Consider the following 13,786-nt stretch of genomic DNA (forward strand, 5'->3'; position numbering starts at 1 on the left):
CCCAATCATTAGTTTCTTGTCAGATATTTTTAACTTACCTTTATACCCGTAACCTCCTCCTAGATTTTATTTTATTACAAGTTTAATTTGAAACTGTAATAATTTTAAATTATCTAGTATTGAATAAAATGGTACAAGTGTACTATTAATGTGCAGTTTATGACTTAATTCACATGAGACCTATTGAAGTCCATTATTTTCAAGAAAAAAAATCAAGTGTAATTTCTTAAATGCCATTATTGTAAGTGTCGAAAAAAGTAAACTCTTTCCTGCCAACTAAGTGGATCTAATTAATCCAATTGGAACTATTTTGGAACTGATTGTTTTAAGGGCGAGATAGTTTGGTTTTAAAATAATATACTATTCTTAAATGTTTAATTTAATAAAAGGAACATTATTTTTTGTGGGTTAAGCTGTTTAGGTGCTATAACTCTCTATTTTAAGATAAATATAGTATTATTGACAAATTATTTAAGATAAAAAACAAAGTTTTTACTTTATACTTTATCCGAGTGATGGGTCAATCAGACCATATGGTTGGCATGGATCATTTTTCAACTTTTTTTTTAACATCAATTCAAATAAACCCATTAACCTTACCTGCACCATACAAAAATCCTGTCTAGGTTATTCAACAAGTTAGTCATTTTATAACAAAATATATCAAAACAGAAAACTCTACCATTACCTGTTCTCGTCTGACTTTTGGGTTTTAAGTAATAACGCACATAAAGATTTGCTTTATTGGAATACAAATATTCTAATAAAAGCAATGGTTTATTTTCTAAATAAAATTTAGATAAATTAAAAATTTTTTAATGCTTACATAGATCAAGAGTGAACAATAAAACATATAAATAATTGAATATATGGGTGTTATGTAACGTATTTTCCTTAATCTTAATGATTTTTCAGAAGATTATATTATGAAATAGTTAAACTTAAAAAAATGTAATGAAAATTAAAGTTTTGTAATTCAAAATTTCATGGTATGTCTAAGTTTAGGCAAAATATGATATGATTTTCTTGTTCAAATCCTCATTGAAAACATTGAACACAGCTTATCAATTTTGATCTACCTACTTGCATGCAAGCTTTATAGGTTGCCTATACTGGCGCCTCGTCTAGTACAATTACTGTAATTTGCAGAAATGAGCAAAATACTTCATTTACTGGTATTTGAACGGTGAAATAAAATACAAAAAGTAATGTGATAGACTTTTTCGAAATATAAATTACAAAACACACAACCCATCATGTATTTAAATACAAATTACAATAATTACCTAATTTGAAAACAAAAAGACTCTTCCTTAGACTGAGGCTGTTTTATAACATATACCTAATGTTACTCTTAATTGAAAAAGATCTTAAGTTCCAATTTTTTTTTCTGGAAACTTTGAACTCGTTTTGTTCTATGCATAATTTTATTTTTATCATAAATGAACTTTGTAACACTTTGAAATAAAATATATTTTTTATCTACATATCAAATTAAACGTTCATCGCATTGCCAGTAAATTCTAAATTTTACCTATTTATAGTTTTTTACTGTTAAGCTATTAACTATTTATTTCCTCATTAAAATTAAAAACCAATACATGAGTATGTAATTTATGAATTTTTTTATCGGTTTTCTTATACTTCTAAGATTTTTACACTAATATACTGTAAAATTATTCAAAAATAATAACTAGAATAATCATTTTATGTAGTTTAAATGGTGCTTAGAATACATTTTTAGTATAAGGCTGGAAACGATTAGGGTTGGTCGTCTGCGTGTTATAATTTGTGGCCGCCGTGACCATTATATCTTAATTAACAGTATAATTATAATTATCAGCTATTAAATCCTAAAATTGGAGCCTGAAATTTAAAAAAAAACTTCCAACCCCATCAATGAGATTGTTGTACAAAATTTGGGTTCGAGATTAGGTATTTCATATAATATATTATCCTTATTACTTGTTCACTTACCTTGTCGCAGTATTTCTTGAAGTTCTGTAGACTTACGGTTTATGCTCGGTGTATGTAAATTAATGTTTATTAATTACCTAATTTAGTTGTGGTCTCTATAATCAACCCTTATTTCAGAGGCATCCGCACACACTTGTCGGTGAGAAACGGTTATATTGTAGATCTCAATAAATAGCAAAGGAAATGTTTAAACTATGAAAGAAAGTAACGCTTTGATTATAAAGTATAAGAAAATCTACAACTTGAACATTAAATCTCGATTGCTGTACAGTCATATGTTTAAGTTAATCAAATAATAGGGTAAGATATGAGCTTAGGATAACCGGAGCCATCTGTGTAAGGACTACCCCCCCCCCTCTTATAACCCTTATCATCACCACCTCATTCACACTCCTCCCTTCTCCTTCACTGTTGCTTATATTTTTTATTGAAATAAAAAACCGCCCAAGGTTCGAATGGAGCGAGCGAGTGACGGAAGCTACAGGTCTTTGTAGTTGTACAGGCTTTTAATCTTACAATCAATAATCGGCTCGGCTGTTGGTTTGGTGTACATCCTCACGTGTTTGTCGCTTGCGATTTGGGCTTTATCACGCGGTCGACGACCTTTTTCAATCTACAAACGGAAAATCTCCCTTTTAGACGGACAAAGTACCCTCCTAACGTTTTTTTGCGCCCTTACCGGTGGACGGTGTTTGCAGTCTTGCCGCTTTCCTTGTAAGGTCGCAGGACACCTTTGTCGGTCACGGTGTTGTTGCCGTCTTGCTGCACACCTTCCTCGGCCTCAAAAGGCTTCGTCTTCGTTTTAATAGCTACCGACTTTGTCCGGATGACTGGGGGATTCCCGTATTGGAGTTGTCGGATTTTCAACGCCAACCGTTCGACGGAACTCTTTTTCACCACCAGCTTGTTGGGTGCACCACCGGCCGAGTCCAACGTCTTGGACACTTTCTCGAAACCTCGCATCACCTCCTCAGTCACCTGTTTGGGGTCTCTGATCGCGTCGGATTTCTTGGCCAACGCTTCGATGGGGCTCTGCAACCTCCACTGGCCAATCGTCGTCGTGTTGTGATGAACGTGTTTGCTAACAGTTGGTTTTTTGTGTTTCGACATGCTTTCGGTGTGTCGACCGCCAAGTGTTGTATATATATATATTTTATTTTATTATATTTATGTTTACTTTGGTTTTTAAATTGTCGTCCCGGTGTTTGCCGCGGACAATAATATTGTGGCCAATCACAGAAAAACGAAAACCTTTCCCGGTTAAAATACATTGAAAATCCGGATGACGATGGCGCATCGAAATTGCCTAACCCGAGTGCCGTCCTACTACGGTTTGTCACAGTCTGGTTTTTTTTTAGTTTAACTACTCAACTTACCTTTGAGGTATGATTTTCTATCCACAAACTTGCTACACCAAATCAAAAACAGTATCTCACCAGCTCGGCTATTGAACGAAGAGTTTGTTTGAAAATAATTGTGTAATTTTTTTTTTTTTTAACGAAAAAAAGGGGACCGGTTCTTTGTAAACAGATATTTTACCTGTTCAGAATTTTCTTTTTTCCAAAACCATACTTTTACTTCTAAAATGTCAACCTGCTTAATCTGTTTTAAAACTTTGATGGATTCATATAGTCACATTATTTTTGTTTGGCAAGTGTTTCTATTGATCAAATATTCTTATGTGAATGCAAATAAATATTCTTTCTTAAGCTCGAGTATATTTTAGATAAAATACCAGGACTAGTAAATACGAATATATGTTCACTATAAATAACTAGCTGGGGAACAGAACAACAATTTTCCAAGCAAAAATACATGGTAAATATTATGCCTATTGCAAAAAAACACGAATCTCTTTACAGAATTGAAATAGGACCATCTTATGTAGTAAACATTTTTCTAGGCTTTTGGCTTTTTCTTTTAAAATCAACCAGAATGGCTTTTACATAGAAAAAAATGAAAATGAAATATTAATAATAATACCTTGAAGCTTATAGAAATTAACCGGTATATCAATTGATATGTTCGAAATTTATTAAAATCTCTTTTTTCTTAAATATTGCCTATACAAAACTCCTTAAAAACAGACCGTTTGCAATCTCCTGAATAAGACCGTAATAAGTCTAATTTATCGTCGATAGGCCGGACCATTTTTCTCATTTAAAACGTAGTAAGAAATTTTAAAAAAATGTCCTAAACAAATTTTGATAATCAATTTTGTAGAATTTTGACGAACTGAAAATAACTAATTATTGTCAATCGTCTAAATACTATGTATATTACCAATCCTTCCGGTACACAAGTTTAGAGGAGCGTATACCCTAAAAATCTATTACTTAAAGCTAAATCATTTGCCACACACACTACTCAGACTCCTTTGAATTTAAGCGAAGTGAAATAGCGAGCCATTGCAATCTAGTATCTCTAATATTTTATCTCTATTAATCCTCCTCCATAATCCTCTTTAGTAAGTAACCACCGTTGATGGACTTGTAAATTCTTATTATTTGTTTAGTAAAATTATCATTTATTTTTACATTAACAAACACAATGCATTTTATATATTATACAAAATATTTAAAATATAATAACAATATTGAAATATAAAACAAAATATTATAATGTTTTTTTTATGATTTGAAAAATACAGTCATCTTGTAAAAAACATAATGAAATAATATATGTATTTAGGCTATTGTAAAATTGATTTTCAAAACAGGTTTTTTTATTGACTTTTTTTTATTTCCTACCACGCGGTTCAAACGAAATATGTTTTACACAACTTTTGTAAAGACCACGTACCCATTTTAGGTAAGGTAACTTATCACTTAAGTTAACTTATTTAAAAAAAAAAAAAAATAGTTTTCAATCTGAAAGATAGCGTGGAAAATGATTAGAATAGTTTTGATCACATTGCTTTATGCGTTTCATTATGTTTTTGCCGAAAACAACCGAAACCTACAAATAAAATACAGTAACGAATATGAAAGTCTATTGAAGTCTTAAACGAAATACGTACGCAAGACAGTTGGAAAGACATGGAAGCAATAACCAAGAAAAGTAAACAAACAGAAAAATATTCACTGTTGACCAGACAATAGAATAGAGGAGAATGTCAACGAAGAAAACGTCAACAAAATAACAGAACAATTTAGTCTGTTGTTAGGATGTGTATACATTCAACGGTTGCGATGTCTGTGGTTTATTCTTTATGGGGTTATCGTGTAAAGCTGCAGACAACCTATTATTATTTTGATCGAATTGAGAATGGTACGTTTTTGCTTTTTGCGTTATGGCGCTATACAATTCGATCAACGAGTCGTCGCGTGCCGAAGAGATGTTAAAGCACATGAAAAACGGTTTGTGATTAACATATTCGGAAATGACACTACCTTTCGGATTGAAATAAATATTGTTTATTTAGTTTGAACCAGGAAATGAAAAACATATATACTACTCTTTATTTATAAGAACTCTAACGATTCTAATTTCTTAGTGAGTAATACATGATTTTATGATTTTGTTTTAATTTGTACAAAAATTAATACAATTTTAGATCAATTTATTTCACGGTTATTTTAAAAGATAAATATTTTGTATGTACACGAGAAAAGCGAAAAATTGAATAACTACATTGTCATGGCATGTTGAAACTTATTAAAACTTTAAACGTAACAGGTACAATTATGAGCTTAACTAAGATTGGATTAAATAAGGGTTCTGTATCGACTTTTTCAGGAAAGCAAATCTTTTAAGGTTTAATTACATACTTAAACTGAATCGATTGTATTAACATTTATCTCTTTAAATCCAGAATGTTGTAATGTATAATGTGTTATTACATTTTTGGTCAATAAAATTTCAATTAAAGTTATGAAAAATAAAATACCAAAAAGTTCCTGTTGAGAAACAATAAGGTTCTCGGGATAGAACTTTCTGTTAAAGACAATTTAAGATAAACGGTGTTTAGACTATTTTAATGTAAATCGAAAAGTCTTTGTACATTAGATAAAACCTTAAGACTACAAACTTAAAACATATATTACTATTGTGTCGTTAGTCATTACAAGGTGAATAAGGCACATTTCGTTTCTCTATTTCATTGAATATCGAAAAGTGTTATCTACATTTAAGGGTAATCTAACTTATAGTTTTATATACATATGCCAATTTAAATAATTTTAATTAAGAACTCTACATTATACTCTAACAAACCATTTTTGATAAAAAGACTTTAGAACCTTTAGTTTTCAAGCCCACGAATTATATTGCAATGTAATATAAAAATATTCTAGAAACTTTATTTAACTATATTTGTATACATGAAATTGAGGCGTTGAGCGCAATAGAGTGGCCTAACCCACTTAAATTAAAAAACTAAAGTTTTGATATTTTTTTATTTAGAATTAAACATATTTTAATGCAACCCCGGCCTATTTTTTTTCCCACTAAATAGCAGTACTGTATACGTTGTTGCATTAATACAATTTATGTTCTATGATGAAAACTAAATAGGCAATTACTCCTATAAACATATTTGTGGCATAGGTCACTGCTGCGTTCAACACCTCAATTTTATCTATACAATACAAACAAAGTTTGGTACTGACCTGTATTTGTAAGTCGTCACTAAAGGTTGTCTTATCCTCCAACTGATCCGATAGCAAACCAAAATTCAAAACCAGTTTTTTTTTTAGCCGGTGTCTGTTTTTGTTGTCATTCTTCTCCATTAATTATGCCGTCGTCGTTAAGAAATTTCCGATGAAGGATTTATATCGTTTAATTTATTTATCATCCGAGTATAATTTCACTGATTTAATTTACTGAAATACAAATCGATTGACTTTTGAAGTATGTGCACACAGACCAAACCGTTTGTTTGATGTGCTTCAACGTATCTTCTATACGCGACGACTCATTGTCCGAATTGTAAAGCGTCGTAACACAGTAAAGCAATACTTACCTTAATCGATTCTGCCAAATGTCGAAGGCAGCTATCCAGGAACCCAATTAAAATAAACCACAAAGCTTGCAACCGTTGGATGTATCTGCTTACCTAACAACAGACTGAACTGTTCTATTTTTTTGTTGACGTTCTCATTGTTGACATTCTCCTCTGTTGTTGTCTTGTCAGCGGTGAATAATTCTTCTCGTTAGTCTTCAATCGTTATTGCTTTCATTTTTTTCCAACAGTCTTGCGTGAGGATTTCGTATAAAAGTTCAAAAGTCTTTTCTATCTGTTACAGTTTTACTTTGAAGGTCATCAGAAGTTTTCGAAAAAACGCATAAAATAATGATGTGATCATCATTTTACGAACCATTTCCGACACGTTCTTTCAGATTGAAAACATATTTTTTTTTTAACCGAAAATTGTTGTACAAAGTATAATAAATGTAGGTTATTCAGTTGGAACCATACGGCATGAAATAAAAATAAAGTCAACATAAAAAACCTGTTTTGAATAACAATTTTACAACAGCACAAAGACTACAGTATTACAACAATAATATGATTGTGTTTTTCCAATCATAAAAAGATGATAATAATATTAGTAAGTTATATTATAGTATAACATTATTATTATATTTAAAGCATTAGCAAGTTGAGTGAGATGTAGAAAACGTCAACATATCATTAAGCTTATAAGTTTGTGTGTTGTGAAAGAGCTTTTGAACACATAGTGCACCCATCAACAACATATTGATTTTGTGTAACGTTACTTTAATTGGAGTACATTTTGACCTGGAGTAGGCTTAAAAGTTCTGAGTTTAATCGTTTGAACAGTTAGATACACTAATGTGGCCGTTATAGGTAAGGTTATTATTAATATATTTAAAACCCGTTTTTAATCGATCCAGACCTTTGTAGTAGTGTTGTTTTGATCAGTAACAGGCCTAAAAGATCTAAATTTGGTCGACTCAAAGTCGAATGGAAGTACTTGTATTGTGCTCACTAAATTCGGGTAACACACACCAGACGTTATGTACATATTTCAATAAAAAATAAATTGAAGGGGTTTAAGAAGGTAATTTTTCTTAGACGATAAAAACAACAACTAGGTAACAAATAAATAAACATATATATCTTAAACCTACGGTACAATATATCTTATTTAACTTATAAATAATCATCTGCAATTTTCATTTCTGCAAATATATAGTTGTTTTATCAATACCTCCGGACAGTGGCAGTTTGTATTTTTTTAATCTTCGCAAACCGATTGTAACCAATTTATTCCGAGTTTTTCATAGTCGTTTTGGATGACCATTTCGTAAAACAAACCAATTTCCATACTGGCATAAATATATAAGTCACCATCATATCGTGTCTTATCCGTCAAACTATCGAACTGATCCGACAGCAATGGGAAAGTCATAGGCGGGACTTCTATTTTGCACGACCGGTTCACGGTATGTTGGGTAATGAATTGTAAGTCCCTGATAGTTTTAGTACAATTCCTATAGACCTCTTGGAATACCCTTTCGTCAATAGAGCCGTCTTTGTTTAAAAATCTCCGAGGATTTATAACGTTTATGTTTTTAACGTGGCATCTAAATCTATTTATGTGCTTAGTGGCCAATTGACCGACGGCCAATTCGATGGACTTTGGAAGTTTTTGCACCAACATCAAACCGTCCGACATGTGGTTTAACATCCCCTCGATGCCAGACAGCCAATTAATAGAATTGTAAAGCATCAAAACACAAAAGGCAAAATGTAATTTTCTAGATTTTTCGAAATGTTTTTGGCAACTGTACTGGAACCCGTTCAATACGTACCACAAAGACTGCAACCGTTGGATGTATCTGCATCCTAACAACCGACAAAATTGATCTATTTTTTCGTCTAGGTTTTCTCTGTCCACGTTCTCCTCTGTTATCTGGTCAACGGTGAATGTCTGGTTTGGTCTGATTTTGATTATTAATCCATGCATGACTTTCCAACCATCTTGCACACGGATTTCGTTTAGGAGTTCAATAGTTTTTTCTCTTCGTTTTCGCCTGCATGCCGCTGAAGTTTCCGGAAAAACGATCAAAAACGCATAAATTAACGTGATTAACATCTTCGACGCTGGTTTACTTTAACTGTCCTTTGATTTGAAAACAATTTGTGGTGTCTTACCGAAAATTGGTACATAGACTCTACAACAAATATATTATGTAGTTTATTTGGCTTGAACCGCGTACGTCATGAAATAAATAAAGTCAATAAAAAAAATCTGTTTTGAAAAACAATAACACAAAGACTACGTTTTATAAGATGATTGTCTTTTGCAAATCATAAAAGTATTAAGTAAATAATAATAATGGTGATATATTATAATATTCATATTGCATTCTGTTATCACAAAAACCTCTGACAGATTATAACTGTGTAGAGTTGTAGAATTTATATCATAATATAATATATTATGTTCTATAATATTGCGTTCAAAAAATAAAAAAATGCATAATTTAGGTTCAAGGCAATTTATGAGAAGCGATATGCTTAATAAATATTCTATTAGAATATCAACTCGAGATTGAACTTTATATCATACAAATAAACTAGTTTTCAAATTACTTCTATTATTTGATGCATTAGATGATGTGTAGTGCTGTGAATAGCTCTACTGGAAGTGGGAGGGAAAGCACAGTGTTACAAGTTCCTAAAAAAAAATAGAGGTAGTAGATTAATGTTTACAGTTCACGATATTAAAATTTTCCAAAGATGCACTCTAAAAACTGGTTTCTTTCGACTAAATTTATATTTAAAATAAATAAATTTATTCAATGCTTATTATGGAAAACCTTAAAAAAAAGGAGACCAGTTTGACACTTAGATCTCAGTTAATATCCAGGTTGCTATGAGTGAGTAAATCAACACGGTCAACAGGTAATGAACATTTTTTCGTTATATTGTTGACATTATATGGGTTACTACGGCTATATAGAGATAAAATCACAAGTTTCAAAAAAATATAATATTTTTTTTATTTTGAGGTACAATAAATATATTATATTAAAACTTTCAGTGAAACAGCTTTATTTTTGGCAACAAAAAGATTTCAAAATTGACATAGTTTTAAGCTTATCATCTGGTGTAACCTTTTATGATATAATTTGTATTGAACGTAGTAACTAAAACACAATAAATACATAAATAGTGTTGTACATAACGAACTCGAACAAAAAAAATTATAAATATCTTTTTTTTTTGACAAACATATAATATTATTGTTGATTTACGCATTGCGAATGAACTTAGTAAAAAACCATAAAAACAATACAAACTTAACATGGACAAACGTAAAAATCCAACAAATAGTAATGGTCAATAATGTGGGTTTATTCTGGTTTTTAAATTGATTTTTAGTATATTTTATAAATTTTAATTTGGTTATGAAAGGAAAATTTATTGGAGTAACGTTTTTAACTGATCTAAACCTAGTTTAAAGTAATCATCTTCTATTACACTTTTGTAAAATAACTTTATTTTTTCACTACCATAAACGTATTCATCGTTTGAATACTCTGACTTCACGTTTTCCTTCAAATTATGGTAACTCGTCAATAAAAAATGAAAACCATTATGACGTTGTTTTATAGTACAAGCTTGACTTTTATTATGCTCCGAAAAATCCATTTCATATTTTACTATATCAGAAATACTTTGAAATATATCTTCAGTTAATTTTTCGTTAATATCATCATTTTCGTTCAAAAAATCCGGGTTTGGATATTTATTGATATGACCAATCACGGCCGCTATAATATGAAATATCATATTACGATATTTGTGATAACTTATAGATGTATTTAATGAAAGTTTTTCCATTGCAACTAAACCATCTGTAATGTGAATCAACATTTTACTCGACTCTTTAAACACACAATGAAGTTTACTTACGCAAAATGCAATAGCAGTTTTGTTCTTTTCCTTTTGACAACTTTTGACAAAGCCCGACCACTTATACTTAAGCACTTTCAATCGTTGAACATATCTGCAACTTAAAAAAATTAAAAACTGCTCGACAGCGGTTTCGTAGTTGTCTTGGCAGATTTCCTTTTTTGTTAAAACGTCGATACTAATTTTTCCATCATTAGGGTCATTGATTTGTATTTCTTTCATTTTATTCCAGCCCGGCTGCAAGCGAATACTATTTAAAATAGTAACCCTATTTATTTCAACAGTGTCTCCATAGGTATTCCTTTGGAGTCTCTGGTTTAAATAAACTAAACCGAGTAATTGGTAATCACATTGTATAATTCTTTTATAAAACAATTGAACTTTTTCTCTAATAAAATCATAATAATCATAGTTAAAATCGGGTAACTTACGCTTTAAATTTCTGTACCAACTCGATATGTAATTGAAACTCATTTGAGTTCGAACCACAATACAACTTCTATCTATATTGTACATCTCACAATTTGCAAGTACAGCAGAAATTGATTTAAATATTTCTTCGACTAGTTTTTCGTTGACAACACTATCGTTATTTATAAATTCAGGGTTAGGATATAAATTAATGAAATTATACAGGGCTGTGTCTATGTGCATTATTTTTTTACAACTATCGTGACAGTAATATTGTTTGCTCAAATCTTTATAAATAAATAGTTTCTCCATGTCGGCCAGACCTTCAGTCATGCGGATCAACACCGGCTTAGAGTCTCTGATGACACAATAAAGCAAAGTAACGCAAATTGCAAAATCCACATAACTTTCAACTGCTTTTGTTTTTCGACAGCTTTTTATAAAGCTCGACCAAATCTTCCAAACCGTTGTCAATCGTTGAATATATCTGCAACTTAAGAATGAGCTGAAGTGTCCCAGGGTTTCGATGTAGTTTTCTTCGTTGATCTGAGTTTTTGTTAGAACATTGGTATCCATGATACCATATTTATGGTGCCTAATCGTTAGGTCTTTTATGTCACACCAGCCTGAGTACACTCGAATATTGTTCAAAATATCTATGTACTCCTTATTTATTTGGTAGGACGTCTCGCACGACAAATCATTTTTAAAGAGTATAAGCGGTATCACCACGAAACCAAATTTGTAATACATGTTAAAATGCTTAAAGCTGACTTGTTGATATGAACAATGCAAAGCAGGTGTGTACGACAAAAATAATCATAGGACACTAACGAAGAACATATGGTAGAAATATTTGTTTATATACGGTAAATTGAGCGTTTTAGGTCAGCTTTTGAATATTTTTACGTCTGTTATTGTATCTACAATACTTTATGTTTTTTAAACTTGTAAAATAAAAATATATTATTATGCTGGTAACGAATATTTTTATTTTCTATGTAGTGCTGAGTAAGTATTGTTTTTACAATGATATTATTGTGCCTGAAACCACGATATCTTCTAAACCGCTAAATCGATTTATTCATACAGCAACTCTATACATCAGAAATCGTTATTCAAAAGTGCTTTAAAAGGGTTCAAATTTTTAAAACTTTTACCGTTTCTTTTCAAAATAGAGAAATACACCCGAAAATGGTCTATATTTTTGTACTTAAATATTCAGTATGATTAACTTTTTTAAAAAAAGCCAAATTAAATCGACTTATTAGTTAGATAAATAGCATTTTTTTTTAAATATTCAAATATTTTTTCGGTTGGTTTTTCATTCATAACATTATTATCGTGTATAAATTTGGGGCATGGATAAAAATTAATGAAATCCTATACGATTGCAGTTAAGTACATAATCATTTTACGACTATTGTGATAATAATACAGTTTGATTAATTTCTCATTTATAATATATTTCTTCGAGTCAAGCAAAACGCTTGTCATGTGAATCAACATAGGCTTAAAACCGTTATTTTTAACAAAAATTATACATAACATAACTCTTTTAACGAACCTCTACAAAAAAAAAGTATATTATCTGTTTAGTTTAAACGACCCGCTACTAAATAAAAAGTTCGTAAGACAATCATTTCTTGCATTGTATTGGAAAGTATTATGTTTACAATACCATAAAGTTTACATTATTATTTATTACGAGATACATTTTATTTTTTTTTTTACATAAAAACACATGATACAAGGGTCGTACAAAAAGCAAGTTTCCCTAAGCTGTTGAAAAAAAATTACGAGGAATATTTAAATGTTATTCTTATTTTTAGATTCCTCGATACAAAAACTATTTTCCCACATAGTCACCGGTTTTTTCATCACATTTTTGTAGCCGCGACATAAGCTTTTTCATTCCTGCTTCATAGTCCACCCCCACCACCTCCTCCTTTAAAAATTTGTTGACTTCAGGCTGAACCCTGATCACAAAAAAAAAAACCTATTGAAGCAGCTCAACATTTTTTAAAAATTGTCGCTATGTTTTTACGGCACATCGGTCGTCTAAAGAAAGTGCGAATACATCTCGTATTTTAGTACACACTGATCGTTATTATTAACTACATTAAATAACGTAAAACAAAATTTGTCTTATCGCTGAACAGAGTGCTACTCGAATTTGTTTTTTTTTATTAAAAATAAATGCATTTATCACAAGTTACAATGACTGTTACTACTAAGCAGAGACAGGCTTAATATACCATACTTTTTTTAATTTTACCATATCAAAAAAAAAATTGTTAGTTGACATTTGTAACTTTAGCTGCCTATTTGTATTTATACTATGAATATAAATCTTCAGACAACTAATAAATTAAATATACCTATATATATTATATATGAAAAATTTCAATTCCCTTGAACGAAATTTGAATACATGAATGGTCGGGTGAAATGGCATACACTACTTTTATAAGTAACCATTTTATATTTTGTTAGGTAAATTAGTTT

The sequence above is a fragment of the Adelges cooleyi genome, unplaced genomic scaffold, assembly GCF_023614345.1.
Source record: "Adelges cooleyi isolate 19-005CV unplaced genomic scaffold, UGA_ACOO_1.1 ACOO_flye_CR_arks_rails_tigmint_CR_PRNA_306, whole genome shotgun sequence".
In the NCBI taxonomy this organism is placed as follows: domain Eukaryota; kingdom Metazoa; phylum Arthropoda; class Insecta; order Hemiptera; family Adelgidae; genus Adelges; species Adelges cooleyi.